Source organism: Macaca nemestrina, chromosome 7 (genome assembly GCF_043159975.1).
Source record: "Macaca nemestrina isolate mMacNem1 chromosome 7, mMacNem.hap1, whole genome shotgun sequence".
Lineage (NCBI taxonomy): Eukaryota > Metazoa > Chordata > Mammalia > Primates > Cercopithecidae > Macaca > Macaca nemestrina.
This window is the reverse complement of record NC_092131.1, coordinates 96,521,653-96,548,176: the sequence shown is the minus strand read 5'-3', so window position 1 is coordinate 96,548,176 and position 26,524 is coordinate 96,521,653. Positions and strand designations below refer to the sequence as shown.

The 26,524-nt window shown below is 37.2% G+C and overlaps 1 long non-coding RNA gene across 3 annotated transcripts in view; it reads right to left on the bottom strand.

Annotated features, from left to right (window-relative positions):
- The window catches only part of LOC105479365 (uncharacterized), a 62,196-nt gene extending 37,334 nt beyond the window's left edge, over positions 1-24,862 (bottom strand). Inside the window, exons 1-5 of one of the 3 annotated variants that reach the window (XR_011625404.1) lie at positions 24,642-24,862; positions 5,120-5,168; positions 3,976-4,276; positions 3,264-3,335; positions 1,958-2,372 (exon numbers count right to left, since the gene is read on the bottom strand). This is a non-coding gene — a long non-coding RNA (uncharacterized lncRNA). Of the gene's footprint in view, positions 1-1,957; positions 3,336-3,975; positions 4,277-5,119; positions 5,169-24,641 lie in introns of those variants that run through there. The other 2 variants (XR_011625403.1, XR_011625402.1) reach the window with 2 other exon arrangements.
- Between the last annotated feature and the right edge of the window lie 1,662 nt (positions 24,863-26,524).

Genomic DNA, 26,524 nt, shown 5'->3' with positions numbered 1-26,524 from the left:
AGGTGAAATGCACTAAAAAGCCAGAGCAGAAGGTATTGCATGGATTTGGATGGCTGTCCATCATTTCTTCAAACCAAGGAACACTGTGCAGCCCATAATGTCCAACCATGCACAGAGAGATACCCTCCTCAGAGTAATAGTTTGATAGAGAAGTAGAACAGGCAGTAGAAGCATTAGTTGTGTAAAACGGGGAGATAAAAGCATAAGGGGCTGGCTTCCATGCCTTCACTAATGTGTGCTCACACTCACCATGAGTGAGAGTAGAGTGTCCCTCCTAGATATTTTCCCTGTCTTTCTGGTTGATCTGGGGAAGATGGGGTGAGGAGGATGCTGGTATGACTATGCAATTCTTGCCAAGGGAGGAGTACACTGGTATTATGACTATATATATTTTTTCTTTGTTCCCTAAATCACCTCAGAATAAACATTTATTTTTTTCTCCACTACCTGCAGTGGTCCTTTGACTAGGGCTGCAACTATCAGTGCCAGAACAGCAGGGATGATTTCTAAACAAAAAACTGTTAATTGTGTTTTTAAACTTTATATCAAAATTCCTAAGGCATGATGGGGTGGGTTGTGCCTTCACCCTATCTAGCAAAATTGGGGCTACAGTGAATGCAGTCATGTTGCCTGGTAGCAAAAATAACTCAGCAGTTCTAAACCTATGTAACCTTACCCTATCTGAATGGGAGTGGACTGAGGAGCTACTTGCTAGATTTGCACTGCTACCTGCAATCTAGACCAGCATGGTGATGATTCTAATGTCTCTTCCAAAGCTGAAAAAGTTTGGGTTTTAATGAAGAGAAGGAGAAATAGGAGCTGAGAGTTAACAAATGAGTAAATGGGTTATTAATTGAGGAAAATTCAATATTATTTTAAAAACTCAAGAGTTTCAGAGCAAGAGAGGACCTTTTCTCTTACACCTGACCTTAGCCAAAAGGCTGAGAAGCAATGAGACCTTGTCTCTTAACTCAGTTATTCCAGATGCCTGTGAAGGTGAAGCTGTGCATTTGCTGACCTCACTCCTGCTTTCGGAACCTGACAAGTTTGAGAGGACACCTGCACACATGAGTGGCCTCATCTTGGGAGAGAGTCATAAAATATGATAAAACTGGACTAATTACTAACGACTTTGTATGTGTGTATATGTATATGTATGTGTGTGTGTATATATATGTATATGTGTATATATATATAAAATCTGTAGTGAAAAACCAGGGGACTGACTGTGGTGTTATGATACATACTGGTTTTCATCCATGGATCCTGACTTATAACTCCCATAGCCCTTTAATATTGGGTGTGTCAGGCCTCAGGAGCAGGCTTCTGACCTTCTCCTGCCCTCCTTTCTCTCTAATGTTCCTCTGTGTTTCTAATTGTGGGCTTAAGATTCTCCCATGAGAGGATCCCACCCCCATATCCTGGGGGAAGGAATGCTGATGCCATGAAGCTTTCATAGAAACCCAAGAGGACAGGGTTCAGTGAGCTTCAGAGAGCTGAACATGAGGTTCGCAGAGGGCAGCACACTCAGGGAAGGAATGGAAGAGCTGTACCTTGTCCCCCGGACCTCTTCATCTGTACCCTTTGCAATTTCCTTTATACTCAACTGGTAAATGTGTTTCCCTGAGTTCTGTGAGCTGCTCCAGCAAAATAATCAAACCCAAAGAGGGGGTTGCTTTACCAGTCAGAAATTTCCATGTTTGTTCATTTGTTTCTGCCCACCACATACTTCAGCCAATGGGGACTTGTCCCAGCTTATTTGGTCTGCTGCCCCACTCTAGCCTGCAGCTCCTGGGCTGACCCTGCTCCGCTGCCTCTTCCAGTCACATGAGTCAGCTGCTTGGTGCCAGTGGTGGGAGGGCTACCGTGGTATAGCTCCTATCCACCCGCCACTTCGTGAGTCCCAACTCCTTGTCTCACATCCAAGAATAAGATTATGCAGACAACTGGAGGGTGAGCAAGGTAGAGAAGAGTTTTATTGAGCACCAGAAGAGCTCTCAGTGGAGAAGGGACCAGAGGCAGGTAGTGCCTCACCCAAAGGCAGGTCATCTCCACCCAAAGGTGGGTGGTTTCAAAGTGTGACTGAGTCTGGGGTTTTTATAGGCTTAGGTGTGTGCTGTAGGTAGCCTTGGGAAAGGCAACATTCAATTTGTTTATAAGCATTATTTGGAGAGAACTAATCAAGAAAGAAGGAGCAAATAGGAATAAAAGTTCTCACTCTGGTCGGGGACTGCATCGGAACCGGCAGCCTGGTTTTCAGACTTCAGGCTGTCTTTGGGTTGTAGGTCAGGTTTCACTGGGTACCTGCTCCCATCTGCCTAGGATTTTGTCTGTGTCCTGCTGCTATCAATCCCCCTTCTGAAGAGGTACATCTGCCATCAGGACAAGGACAGTGCAATGGTTAGTACTGAGTGTCAACTTCATTGCATTGAAGAATACAAAGTATTGATCCTGGGTGTGTATGTGAGGGTGTTGCCAAAAGAGATTAACATTTGAGTCAGTGGGCTGGGCAAAGCAGATCCACCCTTAATCTGGTGGGCATGATCTTAATCAACTGGCAGCGAATATAAGGCAGGCAGAAAAACGTGAAAAGGAGAGACAAGCAAAGCCTTCCAGCCTACATCTTTCACCCATGCTGGATGCTTCCTGCCCTCGAACATCAGACTCCAAGTTCTTTGGTTTTGGGACTAGGACTGGCTCTCCTTGCTCCTCAGTTTGTAGACAGCCTATTGTGGGACCTTGTGATCATGTGAGTTAATATTTTAAAAACTCCCCTTTATGAATATATATCCTATTAGTTATGTCTCTCTAAGAGAACCCATACAAACAGTGACCACCCTTTACTGCTTCATGCTGACAGGAGGCATTGTTTTGGGAGAAGGCAGTCAGATCTCTCTCAGGTGCCTACCTATGCATCCCCAGTAAAAGGGAGCCATTGTCCAAGGTTCTATTTATATGACCAATTGGAATTTGATGGTCTGAAGGTGAGAAGAGACAAACTGGGTTATTAGAAGACATAGATTAAAAACAAGGGGGTAAAGGACAGCTCAAAAATCCTAAGCCTGCTGACACAGCTATCTGGGGCTGTAGTTATGCCTGGTAAGACTTGGGTGCATGGGGCTTGGCTTTGGTTAGCTCCCTTGGTCTTGTTTTCCCAGAAAAGAAGCCTCTGGATGATGGGCTCCCTATTTATCCCCATCAAGTGGCAAGATTTGCAGGATAGTTGCCCAGATTTAGGGTTTTGATCCAGATTTTTACATTACCCATCCTTTCTGTTTCTTCTGAGCTGCAGTCATAGATCTCTGGTTGGATCACAGGAATAAGCAGTGTTAGGTCTAAAATGCAGGGAAAAAAACCATAAAAACAACTAATAAGATTCGAATTCAGTGACAAGTGTATGACATGTTTTGAAGCATAATTTTTGCTTTTCCAGTTCTTATTTTTGTTAAAGCAAATCATGATAAGACTGAGTTGTTTGCAAAATAAACTTCAGTCTTATACTTAGCCTGATTATTTGCATAAAGAGCAGCAAGAATAATTATTTTCACATAGGCTTTTAAAATTGTCTCTAATGGAACTCTGTTCCATAAGGAACCTCAGATAAGACTTTTTGAAGCTGAGCCCAGCCATGGGCTTGTACGCTGAGATACCTATGAATTGGGTACATTCTTCTCTTCCTGAGGTCCCAAGATAATTTGGGGATCCTGAGCCTATTAGAAAGTCACATTCTTTACTCATCACAAGTTAGGAACCCTGTACAAGGACTGCCGACAAGGTATGCAGTCAGTTTTCTCAAGGGGTTTTTATTGGCTCTACAAGTCAAACTTGATTTCTTAAAAGGATGCATACCCTTCCAGTCAAAGCCTTGAAAAAACAACCAGTTTCTCCAACTGAGTCCTGTTGCAAAAGAAAATGGATTCTTATTTCATGTATCCTATGCAAATAACTATATTGCCATAAGTTACAAATACTCACAAATAGTTTCCAAATTCTTGAGAAACCAGGCAGAGAGAAACAAACATGCTCCAAATTTTGTTCACAGGAGTATACTCAACTCTTAAAAGCTGTAAATTGCTAAAAATAAGTTTTTCTGACTTGGAAAAACAAAACAAAGGATCAGCAACATTTTAAGCCAAGTCAAAAGAATTACTTCAGTCTTTGATTCAGTCCATTTTGTTAACTCTTCTGCTTGATATTCATGAACATTTCAGCTCTTCATGAGTTCTGAAAGTTTTTCCTTTATTCCAGTGTCACAATCTCCAAAGTTTTCAGAAACCTGCATTTAAGAGCACCTGTCAAAGTCCTATATATGATTATAAACCATCTTTCAAAGAGGATCAAAACAAGACAACATTTGTCTGTGAAAGACAAAATATCTTAGAGTAGTCATAGTCAAGAACATGAATGACAAAGAAATTTGATTATTTCTGTGGTTTATAATAACTTAAAATAATAACCTTTATTATGATTAATAAAATATACTCAGACATTAAAATTTTGGAAATGCCATGCAATTTTGGAACATATATTATTATTTACTAAACTATAACCTGAAGAGGATTAAACATTATTTTTAGTTTGACAATTCCAGATTAACTAAAGATGTCAAACAAATTTGTTTACCTCTCTTTTGGATGTTCTGGGGGCCTTCTCTAGCATCACAAAGTTAGAGGCCAGAAAAGATAATTTTGAAACTGAAATTTGATTTTGGAAAGCCTATCAAATATGTTGAAGTTTTAAAACACTTGCTCTTACAAAATAGAATTGAAGGTTACCATTACTCATTTATTTAGTCAAAAAGATGAGAAAATTATTTTTAAAAGCGAAAACCTTAATTTTTTAAGAGGGAACATGTAGCTTTCCAAATCTTCTGTCTCTTGTCTTTCCTTTCTTTTTCTTTGGCAGTTTATTCACAAGGCAAACAAAAATCTTTCATTATCCTTTAATATTACATAAAAATCTTGTTCAAGAGAGAGAAAGCCAAATTTCCCCCTTGCATGTAAATCTATTTTCAGTAGTCTCAATTACATGTTATAATGGTGACTTAACCATTTCTAATTTTCTAATCTTGGAAGTTATTTTAATTATGTACTAGTTACAGATAAGGTCTGACTCTTACCAGCATAGTTGGGGTGTGTTTAACTCCACATGTCCCAGATCTTACCAAACTGTAAGGTAGAAAAGTCAAATAATTTTTAAAAGCTAAAGAAGCAGTTTATGACCTTAAAGCATTTAGCAAACCTAATACCTGACCTGCATAATTTAAGCCACATGTCTACATTTTGAAGACACTTTTATTTTACCAATAATCTTTAAAGCTGTTTTTATTTCTCAAATATTAAAGTCACATGAACTAAAAGGAATTACAGCTTTCATTTTCTTTTAAAAATACTTGATCTAAGTGCTTATTTTTCTTTAAGCCAATCAACTAGAGCTCTTTTATGTTAACATCACACAAATAATACATCTATAACTACATAGACAGACAGAAGAAGATGCAATAGTTGTAAGATTTTTTATTTGCCAGTTTATTAATTGGATTATGGATCTCAGGGTGAAGTACTTCAAGAAACAGGGCTGCTAGTATGGCTTAATAAGCAGTCACAGCTGGAAGACAAAAACAGATCCCCAAAATTAAGAGTCCCATTTTTATACCAGATCCTGGATCCCAAAAAGAGGGAGTCAGCCCATTTCCCATTGAAGTCTTTGAAGTAATTTTCTGATGCCCACCATAACTCAAAATTGTCAGGTAACACAATGCAAAACAGAATACAGCCTTAGATTTTGAGAGGAATCTATCTGCTTTCAATTCCTGGGGTTCCATGAGTAAAACAGAGGTTTTTCCCAAAACGGGGTCTGTGGCTTCTCTGTTTTCTCAAAGAGTCCCAGGCTATCAGAATTTGGTTATGGCATTAAGAGTAGCAAGACAAAATGTAGAAAAATAATTCAGTTTACTGAGAAGAAAAGAATTACCTTTTTTCAGAAAAACAAGATCCATGAAGAGAAAAGATATAAAGACCTTTAAAATATACCTATGGTTTGAATATCCACTTTTAATTAAGCTGACTTTTAACCATGGAACTCCCTCCTTAAAAGGTCCTTTTAAATATCTTATTACCCAACCTTAGCCCTGCCAAATGGCCAATATTTCTAGTGTTTGAACTTATTGAGTAGGCAGAGAATTCAGTGATTTTTATCATTCCTACAACCAATTTGCACAGAGAGGGAAGCCAGAAGTCTGACTGGTAAGAATTTTTACCCTTTTGCCAGCAAATCAGTCTTCTGGGCTCCCTTCCCCCAAGCTATGGAGCCCAATTGACCCTGGAGTCTGTGAAGGAGGATCAGACAAACAGATTATCTCCGTACTGTAAAAGTTGTCCATCTTCAAGAGATTGCTCAGTTAGATTTGTAATCGCTTCTCAGTTTGTTTTTAAGCCAAGCAGTTTAATGTTTGGGGAAATTAAACTTTTTGCAGTTTGGGGGTGCATCTAAGGGGAGTGTCCTGTGGTAGGTAGACATAATTACCCAACTGCGAAAAGAAGACAGAGGAGGAAAAAGAAGGCTTTTTTTTCTTTCTCCAGAGTCTGAGGGTCAAGGAAATCCCAGTGATTCAGGATGCCCAGAAGAGTGCAGGGTGAAGATTGGTTACCCAACTAGAGAGAGGGGGAAAAGGCCCCCCTTTGCTCCTTTCTGTTTCCAGTGAATACCTGGAGCATGTGAGGGAGAGAAATAGTGTCCCCTTTTTCGTTCTGTCTTTTCTCACCCAAGTCATGGCTGCCACAGGGGGTGCCATTCATGGGTGCAAGTGTGACCTTCAGTCATTTAGCAGTGAGACCTAGAGGGTATTCACACTTACCTAATATTCACACTTACCGAAACTGCCCTATTCTCCCACTGTTGGTAAACTTTGGGTTCCCGAGAACTCATCTATGCCATAGATGCAAGCAAATTATCCACCCATGAAGTGGGAAGGCCTAATCATCAGGGCTAATAATGCTCATCTGCTCTGTGCCCTGGCCTTCTGCTATAACTGCCTCTAGGTCCCCCAGATCTAGTCTTCCATCTAGGGCTTCAAACCAAAGCTTGAAATCGAATTTGGGACAAAAAGATGCCTCAAGAGACTCTATAGACCCATTAAATTAGCCACAGACGGCCCTCACTAAATTGTAGCCAGCAACTGGTAGGGCAGCTCCTCTGTTGCTTCCCTGTCATAAGCAGGGAATAGTAGTCAACCTTTATGCCATACTCTCTTATTATAATAATTTACCTATGGAGTCTTTTGGCAATCATATAATCTGTGAATAATGATAGTTCTTACGGCACTGGCTACAATCACCAGTATTATGCTGTTAAATAGCAATGAGAGCAGCCATGCCTGTTTTTAAAAGAATGTTCATAGCATTTCACCATTGAGAATGCTTTCTGTGACGTTTTGGGGGATACTCTGTAAGGTTAATGAGGTTCTCTTTTATTCCCAGATTTCTAAGTTGTTGTTGTTGTTGTTTTAAGTAAATTGGAATTGAATTTTTTTAAAAATAGGCAAAATAATATTTAACTTTCAGGATCACAGATATGATTATATTAATGACTACATCTAATATATCTAGCCCAATGTATCTGGATTATTTTGTATCTTATTATTTTTAAAATGAATGAAAAGAGCTGATAGAACTTATATTGTATATTTTTGAAACCATAACTTGATACTGAAGTTTCCCAGAGATTTTAGACTCTTGATCTTTTTTGTAAGATACAACTTTATTATCTTCTTTAACTCTTACAACAAAACACAAATCTACTTATATTCACTCAAGTCATAGACTTGCAGTAACAAAATATGAGTAACATAAACTTGTGGACAGGCTAGATACTACATTAGAACTCTTCATATATTATCTAATTGCCAAGAGAGATTTCCTGGTTATCTTATAAGGAGAATGATTTGAATGTCCAAATATCCGTATTTAAGCTTTACTTTTATTCCTTTCTATAGTCTATCAGTATTCTCAAGCATGGTGTGCCTGAGAATTCCTCTGTAGGTTGTATGTAGGAGATTTGGGGAGCCTCCAACTGTGTTTGTTTATTTTTACAGTAGGTGATTTTCATCATCTATGTATATTATGAAATTTAATTCTCTTATAAGATATAACATTCTACCCATATAATTACAGCCAATAATTCCAAATATAATAGCTCCAACTCTACATGAATAGATGGGTAACATTTTTTAGAGTCTCATGACATAGTCTTCTATTAGCACCAGTGCTCTTGACTTTCTATTTGCCTGAGTTGACTATTTCTGATATTAACTCATTTCTTAATCAATTCCAGCCTTTCTTCTCCCCTTCTTTTTTCCCAGCATCTAATTCCTTGTCTTAATAACCTTCAGTTTCCCAGAGTCCCAGAGTGTTGTCCTGATTCTGTGGCTTCCCACTGATTAAGGACTCATCCCCTAGTTACTCTCCCTTCAGCCCTGTTCCAGCAAAACTGGACTTAACTCCATCTAACTGTCAGCCTCTCTGGTACTCTGCATATTCCTATCTCTAGAGTGTCTGTTGACTCCATTAATTCTGGAATATCTCTGGGGTCACACCAATCTCCTGCCTAGCCTACACACACACTCCTTTCTATCCCTGACAAATGAGGAAAAAGAACAGATCCTAGAAAATGTCTTCATTTTCTTGGTAGGCTCATCTTTTATATAAGTATGATAATATTATATACATTCTGATACACTATATTATAAATAGAGCTTATAATTCTACTGATAAGCAGAGTAAGGAAACCCTACCACAGAGTTTTGCAAAAGAATAAGCATCTGACAGCTTCAGTGAGTCAGCTTTCTGTGTGATACTAACATGAATGACGTAAGCAGCCAGATTCCAAAAAGAAATAGGTTTGCCTCTAATTATTCTAAAAACATCTGTTTAAATTGGCTACAATACAGCAAATTTCATGTAGTTTTAATGGTACACATTAGGACATGTAACTTTATGACTGGAAATATGCATGTTATTAATTTAAAAATCTGGTTTCCCATATGCCCTTTGATACAGTAATGGGCTCTTGGAGTGGGAGACTCATATTCCAAAAGATCCATGTGCAATCCGACTACAGGTTAGAAATCAAATAATATGCAGCCACTTTCATTTTTCAAAAATCTCAAACAGGGCATATATAGGCTGTTACTTTATGATGACTTGCTAAGATGTATTGTTTATAATTTTTTAGTTTCTCTCTGTTTTTTTTTCTATTTTCAGTTTTCGATGTCTTCCTTTGCCAAGTTTAAAAAGGAAAAAAAATAAATTAATCCTCTGGAGCTGAAACAGAAACATTTGGTCTCCTGTAATCCTCAGTTCTTAACCTAATGTGGCAGCTCACAGGGAAACTGTCGGATCTGCAATCCTAATTGCTATAAGTTGCCTCCCATGTGTACACATGTAACGGTCAGGAGTGAATATGTGTTGACAACTTCTCTTCTCTGTTCCATAGTTCTAACATCCTTAGTGTGTGTGGAGTTTTACCTCTGTGACTCTTGGGTAGGCTACATATGGGTTTGTAAAGTAGCTGTTGCCAGCCTGGAAGCTAGGCTCTTCTGAGAATATTCCTACTCATATAGAGACAAACATGAGAAACTATGGCATTAAATGTTTTGTGAAATGTGGCGGCGTGAATTCAGTTGAACATTGTGTCTTCATGGCCACATTTAGTGAGACTGTCAAACACAAAAGCAAAGGACCTCATCATAAATACTATGTAAACACTCTAATAACTTCGTGATAAAGAGAAAAATAACCAAGGAATATTCTCAGTAGCAATCATTCAAATCTTATTAAGCACGGGTTTTTATTCTCATTTTGAAAGTTCATGTGGTATTTTTGTATATGTGTGTGTATATCCATGCACATGTACACCTGTATGCACACACGTACACTCACTGCAGGGTCCTCTTATTAAAGCACTGTTGGCAGATGGCAAGTCGTCAATAGATGCTTGTTGAATTGAAAATGATACCACATGTAATTGATCTTCTGTAACAAATTTTTTTCTCATTTTATTCTAATTATAATTAGATTAAAATTTTTATTCTATTCTTATAGAATAAGGAGGGATTTTTAATAAAATTGACATGGTCCCTTACACTAGGCTGGAGAACTTTTCTAATCTATTGGCAGTAAATGATGAATTTGAAGTTTATTGAAAAAGGATTGGGACTTTGTGCTAATTTCACCTTTGAAAAACTTTGATTTAGAGGTGAGTGATGTGATTTTTCATTTTCTAATCAAAGGTTTATCCTTTATTGACAATAGTAAAGTTAGTAGGTCTCCTGCATAACATGATAAAGTACTAATAAGCCAGCCTGTCTGGAAGTTTTTAGAATCACACGGGAGAACAGTCCTTAACCCATTGTCCCTACCATTTGCTCCCAAGCCCCTCTCTTAGTTTTTAAACTCAATCCTTGCAGAAAGTAAATGTTCATCATCAGGCCCTCTTAATCTTTTTCACTAAAATTGTTCAAATAACAGAGGAAACTGAATCTGTTCTCTAGAAGGCAGGAAGGTAGGGCAGGAGTGGTATGTGCTACAGCCTATCAGGAAAGCAACATTTCTTTGAAGTGTTAGGTAGTATTTTAACACATTCCTGCATTTTTAAAATTCAACTTTATTACAAATATGCACACTTTTATATTAAATAATTATCTTCCTTGTAACTAAAGGAATTTGAGAATTTGCCATGGTTATTTGGTATCTTTTGATGGACGTTAGCAGAGGAATTGACATACACCAACTTAAAAACCCTGACTTTGGTTATACTTGCTTCTCATCTAACATCATAAGTTAGCTTTGTAATAATCCTTGATCTGTGGATCAATCCCCAGATTTCCATTGCTAACCAACCCAATCTGGGGCTCAGTTTCCACTCTGTCTTACAGCTAAGCCCCAAGTTATGACAAGAGAAGAGTGACCTCCCTCCATCTCTTGTTCTAATGCCAAGGAACCTAGACCCAGTGAGCACACTCTGTTTTTGCATCAGCACCTCAGGGTCCTATACCCTATGCCAGGCAAGGGCCCACCCTTACAATCCTCTTTCCATTTGATGAAACCTCCATTTATGGATCACAATGGTACTTAGTGTACCTGGAATCCTACTTTTGATCACATCAAAGATAGTACATACAGCCTGATTCCGGTAACAATAGGGCTTGCCAGTACACAATGAGTCATCATAGTCTTCATATTGTACATCTCAAATGTCCTAATTGTCCCATGCAGTTGAACCGTATTCGCTGATAAGTTCTCACTTAATAAATAACATCAAACTGCTTCACAAAGAGATTTATTGTGGTTTTTCATTCATTCAAAATTCTGAAGGACAAATAGATATGACCTCTTTTGAAGAGTGCCTGTTTAATGTATGCTTGATTGTAGTTATTTCACAAAGTAGAGATAGAGTTATTTAGAATGAAAATTCCAGATCATTTTTTTTTCACTCAGTCACAGGAGTGCAGGATATCCCCAAAGAAGACCACCCCAGAGTTTCCATCCTGTTTCCTCATGAATTTCCACTCACTTGTCTTATACCAAATCTACCTGCAAACCTCAGCTCCTCAGGTTTCTCTACTGAATATCCACTTCAACAAGCCTTGCTGAAGGTTTGAGGGATCCTGAGCTGAGGCCCATCATTCACCTCACAGCCTTCTGGGGCAGTGAAATAAAATAGATAAAAATGAAAACTCTAAAACTGAGGTTCTCACACTGCCACTTCTATCTTTCTGACCTTGGATACATTGCTTTACCTCTCCTCTCCTCAGTTTCCTCACCTTGAAAGTGGGAATACAAATAGTTTTTGTCTCATAGGGTTGTGGTGGGAGGTTAATGAATTGTTACAATAGAGGCATTTGGAGCTTTCTGGGTCCAGAATACATACTCAATGCAAGTAACTTCCCACTATCTTATGGTTTTCCCTTCCTTTTCTTTTCACACTCTTCAGAATCACACAGTTTTTCCTCTTTGCTTTAGGATACTAGTTCAAACAAGATTTCTTCTTAGTTGAGCATGCTTTTAGGATCTCACCAGCCATGCAATAAATTTACAGAAATATTTATTCAAATTACTCAGAAAACTACTCTGGAAAATAAAATTGGATTTTTCTATTTCATTTTTACAGTGGCTTATGATAGCTAGTTTTATTCTTCTCTTCCTCCTGCTTCTCCTCCTTCTTCAATAGTTATAAGATGACTATAATATTTGCCCTTCCTTTCAAACTGTCAATGTTCTCCATCTCTTCCCTGAAAAAACTGCACACTCAGGCTTTTGTACTCACACACATCCCATTATTTCTGCCTGAACTGCCATTTCCCACACTTCCTAATGCCCAGGTAATATACATCCTTTAAAACCCAGTTTACATACTATCTCGACATAACATAAATAATCATTCTCAATTCTGCAGTTCAGTGGCATTGCATATAACTCAGGCAGTGTTTATGACTTCATATTTATAATTTGGCATTCATGTGTTTATCTTCTTTTTTTGACTGAAAGCATCTTTAAGGCAAGAATCTTGGATTTCCATCTTGGTTCTACTATGTCAACTGCAGTGTATACACACCCAGATAAATGTTTATTGAGTGGAGTAATATCAGGGTGTGAAAAGGAGAGTTTGCATCAATTTCCCATACTGGGAAATGGGGAGAGAACATCAATAAAAGAGAATTAGAAATATGAAGTTTGTGCTCAGTCTTTAAAGTGTGGTGTTCTGTCAGATTCCAGGTGCTTAGATGGAATGACTCTGCATGCCACACCAACACTCCATCATCTCTTCTAATACTTCCAAGAAATCCACACTTCAACTGAATCAAACCAGTCCAGTAACCTGAATGTACCAAATCATTTTGTGCCTTTTAGACATAATCATCTAGCATTCTCTAGACTACTAGAAGATCAGGAGTTTGCCTTTTATCTCTGTGTTCCCAGCATCTATAGTATCTATTCTTACTGGATGCTCAGTAACCACTTAGGGATGAGTGGATGAATGAATTCATGTTTCTAGATGCTCTTAAATACATATTTGGCAACACTCAGGCCTAATGTTGGAGGAAGACTCTGGTAGTGCATAGCCAAGGATTCTGTAATTATAACTAAACTGACTACTATCCTCCCTCTGAGGTAGAGCAGAGATGCTGATGAATAGTTTAGTATAATTTGTAGGTATGTGTATTAGTCCGTTTTTACACTACTATAAAGAAATGGCTGAGATGGGTTATTTATAAAGGAAAGCAGTTTAATTGACTCACAGTTCTGCATGGCTGGGAAGGCCTCATGAAACCTATAGTCATAGCAGAAGGCAAATGGGAAGCAGGCACCTTCTTTACAAGGTGACAGGAGAGAGAAGGGTGAAGGAAGAACTTCCAAACACATAAAACTATCAAATGTCAAGAGAACTCATCCATGATCACATAAAGAGTATGGGGAAAACAGCCCCCATGATCCAATCACCCGCCTCCCTCGACACATGGGGATTACAATTTGAGATAAGATTTGGGTGGGGACACAGAGCCATGCTATAGCCATATGTGAAATGAGAGCAGTTACATTGGGTAACATATCTTCTTTGATCTCCCCTGCTGGAGGAAATAGAGCTGAGGAAGAATTAGTATTCATATTTATTATTATTATTCTTTGAATAATTAAATATTAATTTATGCCTGAATTAACTAGACCTTATACAAACCATAAAATAGACAAACGTGGCTAAGAACAAAATTGATGTCCAAGAAGATTTCAAGGATCTGCTGTTACATAGAGACTTTAGGTTTATCTAAGATGTGTGTAGAGTGTGGAACATCATATATCCTCTCTGAAAAAAAAAATCCTAAATGCTATGACATTAGCCACTTGCTTATAATTAAAGTATGTTGCCATTTCACCAAGCTTTCATTTACAGGAGAAAGTGCAAATTCCATTCCCCTTGAACTTTAGCTACTTCCAACTTTTTCTTTGTTCTTTTCTTTAAAGCTTTGCAACAAATGCATCCCCATATGCTTATATTAGTTAATCTAGTATTAAACATATTGGCTGTGCAAAATGTTGGCACCCATTAATAAATGTTTTCATTTTTTCATTCTCTCTCTTTTTTTAACTTTAGATTCTTCCTTTGACTACACAAGCAACAGCTGTCTAGCTGCCTGCACAGGACTGGATCTAATGCCTCTACAGAAATCTAGGTCAAAACACTTGGAATGCATGAATATCAAACAGAGTTTTCAAAACAGCAAATGAATACATCTTTAACTGGTGACATTTTCCTGTAGCATATGGTTGCAAGCTCAGGGGACTGGATGCTTTTTTGATGAATATGTTCCATCAAAAACTAAGGGATGGCAGTAGGCTTTTGCCACCTTCTGTTTTACCTTATGAAATGATAATGCAGACTCAGAGATAGATACAATGATCACAAGTCTTTTGCCTTCAAACCTATTCTAAAGATGCATTTTCCATTTTGGATGAGTTGCTTTATCTTTAGATGGGTTTAGGTTTTATACATAGTCATTAAAGGTGACAGCCAGTGGGGTGGTTTCTTTCCTGGGTAAAATTTGATTGGTGGAAAGCTTCAAAAAATTGAACCGAAAAGCAAATACTCACCACAGAGGGAGACTGGGGAGTTTGGTCACACAAGTGACTTATAGTCACAGTGGCAAAACATTGAATCCCAATCCATTGTCAGTGTCAATATGGAGGTGCTAGACAATCATTTCCCAATGAGTAAAAGAGAAAAGCCTCGGGAAATTGGAGGCTAGCTCCTTAGTTCTGGATCTGCCGACAATAAGCCAAGGGTGACCCTAGACATGTCTTATCGTGTCTGTGGCCTCACTCTCCCTCTCATGTGTCAAATAAAAGGACAGGACTGTATTATTTCGAAGGTCTCTCCTAGTTGTAAACTTCCAGCTATGTGTAAGTGTATTAAGCTGTTTTGTTGTTATTATATCGTATTGTTTGGAATGAGTGTCACAGCAGAGAAGAGTAGGCCTTGATTTCTTTTTTGTAAAGAAATGTAAAAAAATGATTGTAAAATTCATTTTTTATCAAAGAAAAATTCTCCAGAATTCTACCTTTTCCCTACCAATAACATAGGGCAACAATGGAGCTGTTGGTTAAGCAGGGGGAAGGAGTTAGGATGCCCCCTTGGCTTGGTTTGTCTCCTGCTCAGGGCAGCATCTGAAAACTATGTGTGGAAAGTCTGGGTCTCCACCAAGCCCAGTGTGAAAACCACTGATTGAGAAGATGTGCGCATTAGTAATGGTGTTGGCTGTGGAGAGAGAGGTGTCAGAAACGCATTTCTTTGTTTGTGCATTTAGCCAAAGTGTATTAACCAAACTTAGTTCATTTCAGTGACAGCTTAAACTCTAAGCCTGATATTCTGCTCTTGGTTTGACTTTTGTTTAAAAAATCACCAGCAGAACCTGTGATTGTCACAGGAATCTGTAAATTGATTGTTTGATTCACAAGGTGAACTTGCTGTTTATGTTGCCTTGATTTGGTAGTGCCTTACAAGATTTTTGAAAAACTCATTTTAGAGGTGAATTCTCCCTCCCACCACAGATGTTCTATTACCTAGTTTTATGCCTCAAAAGCTACCACTGTTACTAGGTACTTGAGTAACCAACCGTTCAAAGTAATTTATATTTATGTACTTATAAGCATATGTATATGTTTGTGTGCGTATGCGTGTGTGTGTGAATGTTTTACTTTTTAGTGATGTGGTAGGGTGTGGTACATACATAATAGCCCTTTGTTTTTTTAACCTAGTACTACTTCTTAGATATCATATCTTAGCAGACCTGTATAGCCTGCTTCTTTCTTTTAAAAGACTTCATAGTCCTTTATTGTGGATATACAATAAATTTTAAAATAATCCATCTTAAAAGACTTACTTGAAACTTACTTGTATTTTTCCCTATTTACTGACAAGATAGTGATGAATATCCATGCATGTATGTATTTATGAACAGATACGAGAATATCTAAAGGCAAATCTCCTAGAAATAAAATTGCTGGGTCAAAGGGTATGTGTACATTTAATTTAGGTAGATCGTGCCAAATAATGTTTAACTATAGTTATTATTTGCAGTTTAAAAACTTTACTATAGTTGAACATATTTTCATATGTTTAAAAATTACTTATATGTAAAATCTCTGTTCATCTTGTATGTCCATAAATGGAGTTAAGACAACTTAGTAGCCATCTGGAAAAAAAATAAAATAGTATTTCTACTTTATTTGCAGCACCAGAATAAACTCCAGATGGACCAAAGATTTTATGCTAAAAATAAGTACATTAAAGTACTATTAGAAAACATGAGAGGACGTTTTCTTGTAAGTAATCCAGAACTAAGGAAGATCTTTCTAAGCATAATACAAAACCTGAAAGCAGTAACTCTGAAGGTGTGTAAGTCAATAAATCAATAAATATTGAAAAAATTTTAAAAAGGAATGAGAAACTTTGGTGAATGACAATGACACATTGGATCCAGAGTTGTTCACATCAAATGGTTTGTAGCAGACGCCCATTTAGGCTCAGTTTGTAGAGACTTGAAAAACTGTTGCTTGCACGTGAACAGCGAAAATAATCTGGATAAGCTACAAAATCGTATTTTATTTAAAACCCATCAGAGGACCAAGAACACAAAAAAAGCTGAATGAAATTAATTCTAGAAAGCAAATATCTCTTCATAACTACACTAGACCCACAGCCACTCTCCTCCCTCACGGAGCTGCAGAAGAAAAGGCCAGACCACATAAAAGAATAAGGAGAAGCCAGCCTAACCTATAATGGTCTTTGAAAAACTCTGGGTGGCCTAGCATGACAGATGAGAAATCCACAGGGCCTCAGCCACACAGCAAGTCAGCATCCATCCTCCAACTCTTCACGCCCACCATTCCAGGTCTTCACTACCTACTTGACTGCTGAAGGCTGGTGTCACCTTAGGACAGCCGAGAGCAATTTCTGCTGATCAGAAGAAATGAGAGAAACTGTTCAGGCATACAGCCCTTCCAGGAGAGTGAGGCAGCCACCACACACAGATATACATATATCTCAATGAATAACATATAGAGTTCGGCATGTTTTAAATTTATAAAAAGAGTATGTCAGTCTGTAGTTGGTCTTCTGAATTTTTATTTTTCATTTAAATTACACTGACAGCCCTTCATTATACGAAGTGTCGCTGTGTTTCACTTCATTCATTCTTTCTGACTGCAATTCCTTTTTGTGACTATACCTTAATATTTTTATCCATTCCCTTCTCTATGAACAAGCATTTTTTCTGGATGACCAAAATGCTGCCCTTAACATTCTTGTACATTCTTCTGGTACTTAAGTACTAAACTGTATATTGTATATGCACTCAGGTATGGACATTCTGAATAAAGAAATATTTAACTTTACAATATTATGCCAAATTATTTCCCAAGTGTATTGTAGCAATTTACACCAGCACCAGCAAAATATGAGATCATATTGGGCCATAGCCCCTTTAACTCTTGGTATAATCAAGAATTCTTAATTTTTGCAATTTGAAATTTGTAAAAAGCATCTCACTTTTGTCTTAATTGTCATTTTCCTCATTACCAGTGTTGTTTAGTGGACATACATATTTTCTCTTCTGTGTGATGCATTTTCTGTCTTTTTCCCATTTTTTTACTGGATATTCCTTTTCTTGATTTCTAAGAGTTCTTTATAATTACTTGATATTAACTCTTTTGAGATATATGTATTACAAATACCTTCTTCCAAGATAAAGCTTGTCTCTACTTTCTCCTTTCCTTGAATGAAAGTTTCTTTTCCCAATAGTCTCTCACACATTTCTGTTCCACATCAAAGTTCCATATGTCCATGGGCTATTTCTGATTTCCTATTTTATTCCACTGTTCAATTTGTCTATCTTTGCACTAATTCCATATTGCCCTAATTACTATAGCTTTATAATATATATTTTCCATCTGGTAGAAAAAAGTCCCTCTCACTTTTCTTCTTCAGTGTGTTGTGGTAATCGATGCTTTGTTTTCCACATAGACTTTTAAAAAAACTCATCAAATTCCTTAAAAAAAGTTACTGGGAATTTGAGTGGAAATGCATTAAATACATAGATTACTTTAAGGAGATGTGATCCTTTCAGGTTATTCTTTCTTTTCATAAATATGTGCCATTTCTTTATTTACAGCTTTTTAAGTGACTTAAAATAAAATTTTAAAATTTTGTGCATAAGCGGTTCCCATTTTTGTTGGATTTCATGATATTTTATAATTTTGTTTGTTACTATAAATAATGTATTTCTAAAATGTTTTTAATTGCTTATTGCAGTGGAAGAGTAACTGGGTCTGGATATGCAGACATCTTGCTAAATTCATGTATTTTTCTTAATAATCTACTGATATATTAGGAGTTTCTACATAGACTATCATACCAACTGCAAAATAATCTGTTTTATTTCCTCCTTTACTATCAAATTTCCTTAGAGTTTTTTCTTTTCTTATTGTTCTAGCCAATATCTCAAGACAATATTGAATAGAAGTGATAATATTGGGCATCCTTTTCTTTTTCCTCATATTAGAGGAGATGGTCTCAATATTTCTTTATTACAATATTTGTCATTTTCAAGTTGAGAAAGGAATATTCTATTTTAGGAAGAAAATTATGTGTAAATAATCTCATTTTGTTCTAGTAGCTCTATTTCTGTTTTATTATATATTGCTCTAAATAGAGCATTGGAAAAATAACTCATTAATATTGGTGACATTGGAAATTCCTCTCTTTTATTTGTGATGATGGGCATTAGTTGTGTTGGCACTCAGAAACTGATATTCCAAAATATGGTGCTTCGTAAATGCTGAACTGAAAAAGAAGCCTCCAGGTCTCTCTGATGTTTACCCTACCCCCCTCTCCCAAAGCATAGAATATAGTTCTTTTTAAAAGTTCCCTCATCTGCTTAAGTCTGGACCTAACAAAGAATAATACAGTTACTTCTGGTCTCTTCTCTGAGTTTTCAATAGCTGAACCCATATTGTAGGAAAGAAAACTAAAGTCTGTCAACAAACCTGGGCAAATTTTGTTACAAATTATTGTCTGCTCTGTGGGCCCGACTCACTTTGCCCCAGACCATTGAATCTTCCCCAGTAATCATTTATTGTACCTCAACAGAATTCCTCTTCTCCCCATTTCCATCACATGTTTCGCCAGGATCCAAGCCCTCGTTCTTTCTCCAACCTCAAAACAATATCTAAGCTTTTACTTTCTGTACCCCAATGAGGGTCTGGGACTTAATTCTGATTTTGTATAAACATATGAAATTTCCTTACTAAGGGGAAAACTTTTCTAATATCAAATAATTAGAAACTCTGCAAAATAAATTAATTTTTATATTATTCTGTTTTCAAGAGTTTGTAGAGTGTACAATGTAGTTTTTCTTGAAAGCTTAAAAGAATTAACCCAGAATACTTTGAAGCTCACCATCATTTTTCTGAAATTAATTTTTAGTAAGTGTAAAAAGAATGTTCATGTGTTCAGCTCCCTTTTAGTCAATTTTGAATTACATTTTCTCACTAATCTTTTTTCACTGTTAACTTTTAAATTACTTAGGGTAAAATTATATGTATTTTCTTATACTTTTAACATCTTTTCCATATCTTTTATTCTTCATCTTTTGATGATTTTTTTTCATTTTTTGATTATACCTGTCAATAAGTTTTTACCCCTAAAAAAGCAAACTTACGAAGATTTTGGGAGGGGGGGTTAGGTAGGCATCAATATTTGCTTTACTTGTATAATGCATTTAATTGTCCCTATTAATTTATTATTTTAATTATTTCTTTTAATCTTAGGCTAGTTTTAGTCTTTATTTTCAAATGTACTTTACCCTAACGTTAATGCTCATCTTCACCCTCCCTTGTTTACTTGTGAAAATATCTTCAATAAATGCTTAAAACTTTGAATTGTATTGAAGACCAGTGGTTCTCAACCAGGACATTTGGCAATGTAAGATGACGTTTTTTTTTTTAATGTTATATGACTTGAATTGGACCTGGGGGAAGTGTTACCATCATGTGCTGGGTAGAGGCCACTAAACATCCTACTATGTTGCTGCCGAATATCCTACAATGCATAGGACTGCTCCACAGGACAAAAAATTATCCATCTCAAAATGACAATATTGTCAATGTTGAGTAGCTCTTGTACCCAGGAATATACACTTATTTTGATATTTGATATTTAGATAATATTTGTTCAATATTATAGGCAAGCCATACTAAGAAACACACAACTTTCTCTCTCCTTTTTCCTTTTCATAATTTTCGAGAGTTCAAAAACTAGTGGCATCCACATGTGCTTTATTTGGCTGGTTCTATATTTTAAAAAATAATCATATTCTACTGGATAAATAAGCATGTTTCACATTTCTACAGTTTCTGCTATTTAATATTTCTCATAAAAATTTGGTTTATAGTATCCATCTGATCAATGCAGAAATGTAAGTTTGTACCCCTGAGTTATATACCCCTGAGATATATATATCATCAGTCTCTCTTTTGAAAATTTTAGTTTGCCTGAAGGAGACAACACATTTCCGTTGACAATAGTGGCTCACTGAGTTATTGTAGCTGTTTTTCTCAAAGATATGCCAGCCACAGAGGGTTAGTCATATTATGATCTTTGGACATGGGATGGGTGTCTCTGATAAGATCCTACCTCTGTAGGGTGACATAATGTATATTTCTCCCCTACTTGAGTCAAAACTCACTGATACATACAAATTACTAAATTAAATATGTAGTACTGGACCTTTGTTTTATATAGACAAAAGCACTAGGTTTCTGACTTTGAAATGCTAATAACTGATGCTTATTTATTTCAAAACAAGATGCAGTATATTCTTATGTAGCATCAGGCTCACTAAATATTACTTTGCTGTGGTTATTAGGGATCCATTGCATTATGGAATTATTTTCTAGACTTTACTTAAAATATGCAATAGATTTAGACGTTTGGTAAAATTTTATTTAAGTTTATACTTATGTATCTAAAAGAATGAAGTTTCCTTTTACAGAGCTACATTGTTACCAAACTTTACCATTTTCCTGGAAAAACCAGCTTCCCATAACTTTGGCCTTTCCTTTTTGATTGAAAGAATCTTTCATGTAGGTGGGTTCATAAGGTCAAAATTTAGATAACTCTAATTAATTAAATGTCAGAGAATATAAGCATTGATAAGAAAAGAAATAGATCCAGGAATATTTCCAGACATTGAGAATACATGCTGGTAAATTTTGTTTTATTTTTCTTAGTTTGGCAATCCATACTATCTAAAATGTTGACTATACAAGAAAATACAAGTTGTAGTTCATTTGGAGGAAAAGTCATATCATCATTTCTTATAAAGTCTGAGAACTTCCTCGACTTTCACTTGACAATATATCTTACTCTTTTGACACTCTTTTCCTCTCTGTAAAATGGATATAATAATTTCCACCACCCACTCCAGGAAGAACATCTGAGAATGCATGAATTAATCAGGGAATTATCCCCTGATTATGTCTCTCCCCCTTTAGCTTTGCCACATGCATCCTTATACTTTTCAGCTCATGGAAAGAGAAAGAGACATTTGCAAAAGCATTGGCCGCTGGAGAACAAATACCTTATTCATTTAGAGGCTATAATAGGGAGTGCAAGATTTTTCTGAGATGGAAAATAAATTGGTTTCTCGAAATTAAGTATAAGTACCAGTTGCTTGACTATTAAACCCAAAATCAAATGATTGCGTTCTTGAATTTTGTTTGTGTTCCTCTCTCTATTGTTTTTCCTTTTTGTTTCTTTTTCTTCTTGTTTCTTCTTGGTCACTTGTTTAGTGATGGAAATAGTGAGTGTGGAACAGAAGGCCACTTGTAATAGCCTAGTAGATTAGAATATGGAATTGGAAATTTATATTTTCTTCTGTGGAAAAGGAGGATATCAATGTCAACCTACAAATCAGGAAATCATTAAAAGTGATCTCCGGTAAATGAGGTCTCAGAAATCACCTACTCTCATTTTACAGACGAAATTGTAACCTTCTCAAGGTCATACAATAAACAAGGAAAATTGCAACTGGATTCACATTTCCTGGATTCTAAATTTACTAGGAGATAATTCTCTCCTGTATCAGAAGTCTAATTAGTTAGCTTGTTGATTTTCATTATGAATGATGGCACTCATGATTTTCTGATATTTCCTTAGTATATTTGAGAATGTTGGTGGCATTAAAAAAGTTGCCAGAATAGACCTAGAAATATGTCATTTTTTTCTCTTGGTGGGAGGTAGTAGGGAAGGAATATTAATCACCATTTCATATTTTAAGCTTTATAAACTAATTTGGCAAATACAAAGTGACATGGTTTGGATCTGTGTCCCCTTTCAAACCTTGCTCAGTTGTGATCCCCAGTGTTGGAGACGGGGCCTGGTAGGAGATGACTGGATCATGGTGGTGGTTTCTCATGAATTTTTTAGCACCAACCTTCTTGGTACTGTCCTCAGAATAGTGAATTCTCAGGAGATCAGGTGGAGATCCTGTTCTTGCAATGTAAAACATGCCTGCTTCAGCTTTGTCTTCTGCCATGATTTTAAATTTCCTGAGGCCTCCCCAGAGACCTAGCAGATGCCAGCATTGGTGCTTCTTGTACAGCTTGTGGAGCCTGTGAGCCAATTAAACCTCTTTTATTTATAAACTACCCAGTCTCAGGTATCTTTTTATACCAATGTAAGAATGGACTAACACAGTGAGTATTTTTCTGAAGTTCAATAAATGAACAGCATGGTAAAGACTTCTTGTTTATGTAAGAAAAAACAGAACAAGAAAGCAAATAAACACAAGGCTTTAGTGAACGAATGGATCAGTAATAAGCCAGTGATGCAATGTGGTTACCAGCAAGTTAAAGGGATATAAATGGCATTAATAGAACAAACCAATTTAGTTTCATTCTCACTGTAAAAGTCACATCTGGAGTAAAAATCCTAAATATTTGTCTCTATGTGCCTTGCATTCAACTAGGCATTTTGCATACATTATATTTAATCCTTCTCCTGAAAAATAATCTCCCTCATTTTGCAGATGAGGGAAGGTAATTGGCTTGCTCAAGTCACCTGGCTCATTATTGGATGAGCTGGGATTTGTTCCCTGCCCTATCTGGTCCCCAAGCTGACATTCTTTACACTATGTACCTCTGGCCTTAACTGTGCCTTGAATCTCACAGACAGCATTTAAAGATTAGAACAGGTCCAGAGGAGGGTGTCTAGGATGACAAAGCATCTTAAACTATGACATGAGAGGAACAGTTGAAACAAAGAGCAAGTTTTGCCAGCGAGCAGTAGCATTAGAGGCCATGAAGAAAATGGTCTCATTAATACTCTGTAGAGGACAGGAGGGTTGAGATTTATTCTGTGTAGTGTATAAGCATGAACTTTGGATCAATTATTAGAATCTGGTGGAGATTTTAGCTTTGCCACATGCATCCTTATACTTTTTAGGTGGATATTTTACTTAATAATAATAATAATATTTTTTTTTCTATAGGATGGAATTAGGATGAAGGAGAGACATTCTTTAAACATTTTTTAATAGAGAAGAACAAAAATTGACTGGAAGTGCTCAAACTGCAACTAGATGAATGGGATATTTTGCACTATTTCTGCCTTGGGCATGATACTGAAGAAAGTGAATTTGAAGCTCCCCTCAACTGTAATAAATCATGGGTCTACTTTTTACCACAGGTGTATCAGTCTAGCAGGGTCAAGATCCTTGTTTAATTACACCAGTTTCTTACCTCGCCGCCTCCTCACACCTCGAATGCAATAGTTGTACATTAATTTAATGAGCAAGTGAATGCACAGAAAAGTCAAAGATAAAATTATGTAGTTTTAAAGTGGTGTTAAAATGCCTTTACAACCAAGAAGAATCTTCTTATTAAAAGACCTAGAAGGTATTAAAATGGAACAGATTATTTCTATAAAGCGTTACTGACATTTTTTATATGTTAATGATATTTTGACATGTAAATGTAACTTAGAAGTCTGATTGTAGTGTGTTAGATTTTTTCCAAATGAAGAGAGATTTTGGAAGAAACACAAGTTTCCCCCACCACCTTTCAGAGCCAGAAATCAGTATTTTATTATTTGGTTAAGAAAGAGCAGAGTGGGATAATATGTTCATTGGAAAAATGATATTAGGCAGTTTGGTGATAAATATGCTGAAGGCTACTGCCCGTTCCTGTAAATTTGTGATCGTGTCTTAATTTCAAAATACATGTAAATGCTGACAGTAACTCAAAGTCCTGTGACACCAAATAGTGACTAGAGGCTATGGAGAATTTGACAAAACACAAACACGTGGCTTGCAAGAAATAGACAGGCACATGTGGGTACAGTGTCAATCCTGGGCCCTGTGAAAGGACAGCAATGATGCAAGGGCCTGATACTGAGGGACAGAGATGGATGAGACCTAAAGGTTGCCAAAAATTAGAGATGCAGGGGGTGAAAGAAGACAGAGAAGGGCTAATTTTTATTCCTACACTGGATCTCTTAATTTGGGTCACACTGGGGATGGTAGATTTTACCTTCTACTGTTTGAAAGCCATCTCTTGGGTTGGGCAGATGCTGCTCATTTAATAGGAAACAAGAACTGCTCCTGGATGGAATAATCCTCAGGACGATTTTCAGATGTGGCCTTTCAAGGAATGCTAGAGAGGGATAGGGCTGCAAGAGAAAGCAAGTGCTCACTGGATTCAGCCATTGTTTTCAGACTTTCATTTCTGGTTCCTCGGAGGGAGATTCTAAATCCTTGGAATTTCCAGAGTGCTGACTGTCTTTGTTATTCATAATGGACCCCTTAAATCATAGTTGACTTTATGCAAATGAGTTTATGACTATACATGGTGGGCCCCTAGATATTTAAGGCTGCCCATGCCAGACAGACCAACCATGTCATTAGATGGTTGGGGCTTTAAGCCCGGTGATATCAGCCTGAGCTGAAATCCAGAGAGAGAAGATGAGCTGAAGACTGAGTTCAGTCATATACCCAGTGATGAAATTAGTCTTGTCTATGTAATAGACTTTAATAGAGACGTGAAACCTCAAAGTTCATGTGTGCTTTCCTGGTTGATAATTATACACTGATGTGCTGGGAGGGTGACAATACTGAGGACGTGGAAGCTCAGTGTCTGGGATCCTCCAGACCTTGCATCGTGCATGTTTTTCTTTGGCTGATCTTGATTTGCATCTGTGGTAATAAAGTTATAATCAGAAGTATAGTGCTTTCCTGAGCACTGTGAGTCATTCTCAGAAATTATCAAACCTAAGGGGGTAGTGAAAATCCCCCAATTCTTAGCTAGTTAGTCCGAAATGTGTATGTCCTGGACCCCGGAGCTTACAAGCTTGAGAGAGAACTCTGCCCTTTACCTGTGAAATTTGACCTATCTACCTGTAGTTAGCATCAGAATTGTATTGCACCCATCAAGTAAAACTCTCACTTCAGGATAAACTTGTATAGGTGAATCCATACTGTGGGAGGTCTTCTCTCATGGTGGTGAAGATCTTTGCCTCTGGTGAGAGGTGGCCCATGTTCCATCCCAGCTCTGCCACTATCCAGCTCAGTGATCTTGGACAAATAGCTACCCTTCTTTTTAGCTTTGGCATCTATTAAATGAGAAGAATAGAAGTACCATTCTTCTAGGGTTATTAGGAAACAACATAATTAGTATGTCTAAAGCACTTACAAGTGAGAACCCAGTAGGTTCTCCTTGTCTGCTGCCTACATAGAGCCAATTTTTCAAGACAGGGGGACTGCAATAGAAAAAGAGTTTAAGTCATGCAGAGCTGCTATACAGGAGACTCAAATTTTATTATTACTCAACTCAGTCTCCCTGATAATTTGGGGATCAGCGTTTTTCAGGATAATTTGGTGGGTAGGGAGTTGGAAAGTGGAGAGTGCTGATTAGTCAGGTTGGAGAAATCACAGGGGGTAAAAGTGAGTTTTTCTTGCCCTCTTCTGTTCCTGGATGGGATCACAGAACTGGATGAGCCAGATTATTGGTCTCAATGGCATGAGCTGGTGCATCTGAACCAGGCTCTGCAAAACGTCTCAAGCACTGATCTTATGTTTTACCACAGTGATGTTTTTCCCAGGAGCACTTTGGGGAGGTTCAAAATCTTGCAGCCAGAAGCTGCATGACTCCTAAACCACAATTTCTCAATTTCTATTTTTATTTTTTTTTTTAAAGATAAGATCTCACTTTGTCACCCAGGTTGGAGTGCAGTGGTGAGATCTCAGGCTTACTGCAGCCTGGACCTCCTGGGCTCAAGGGATGCTCCCACCTCAGCTCCCCACCCCAAAGTAGCTGGGACTACAGGCAAGAAGGGGGTTTATTTTGGGAAAGAACTGTTATCATCTTTGTTTCAAAGCTAAACGGTAATCCAAATTTTTCCCAGTTAGTTCAGCCTA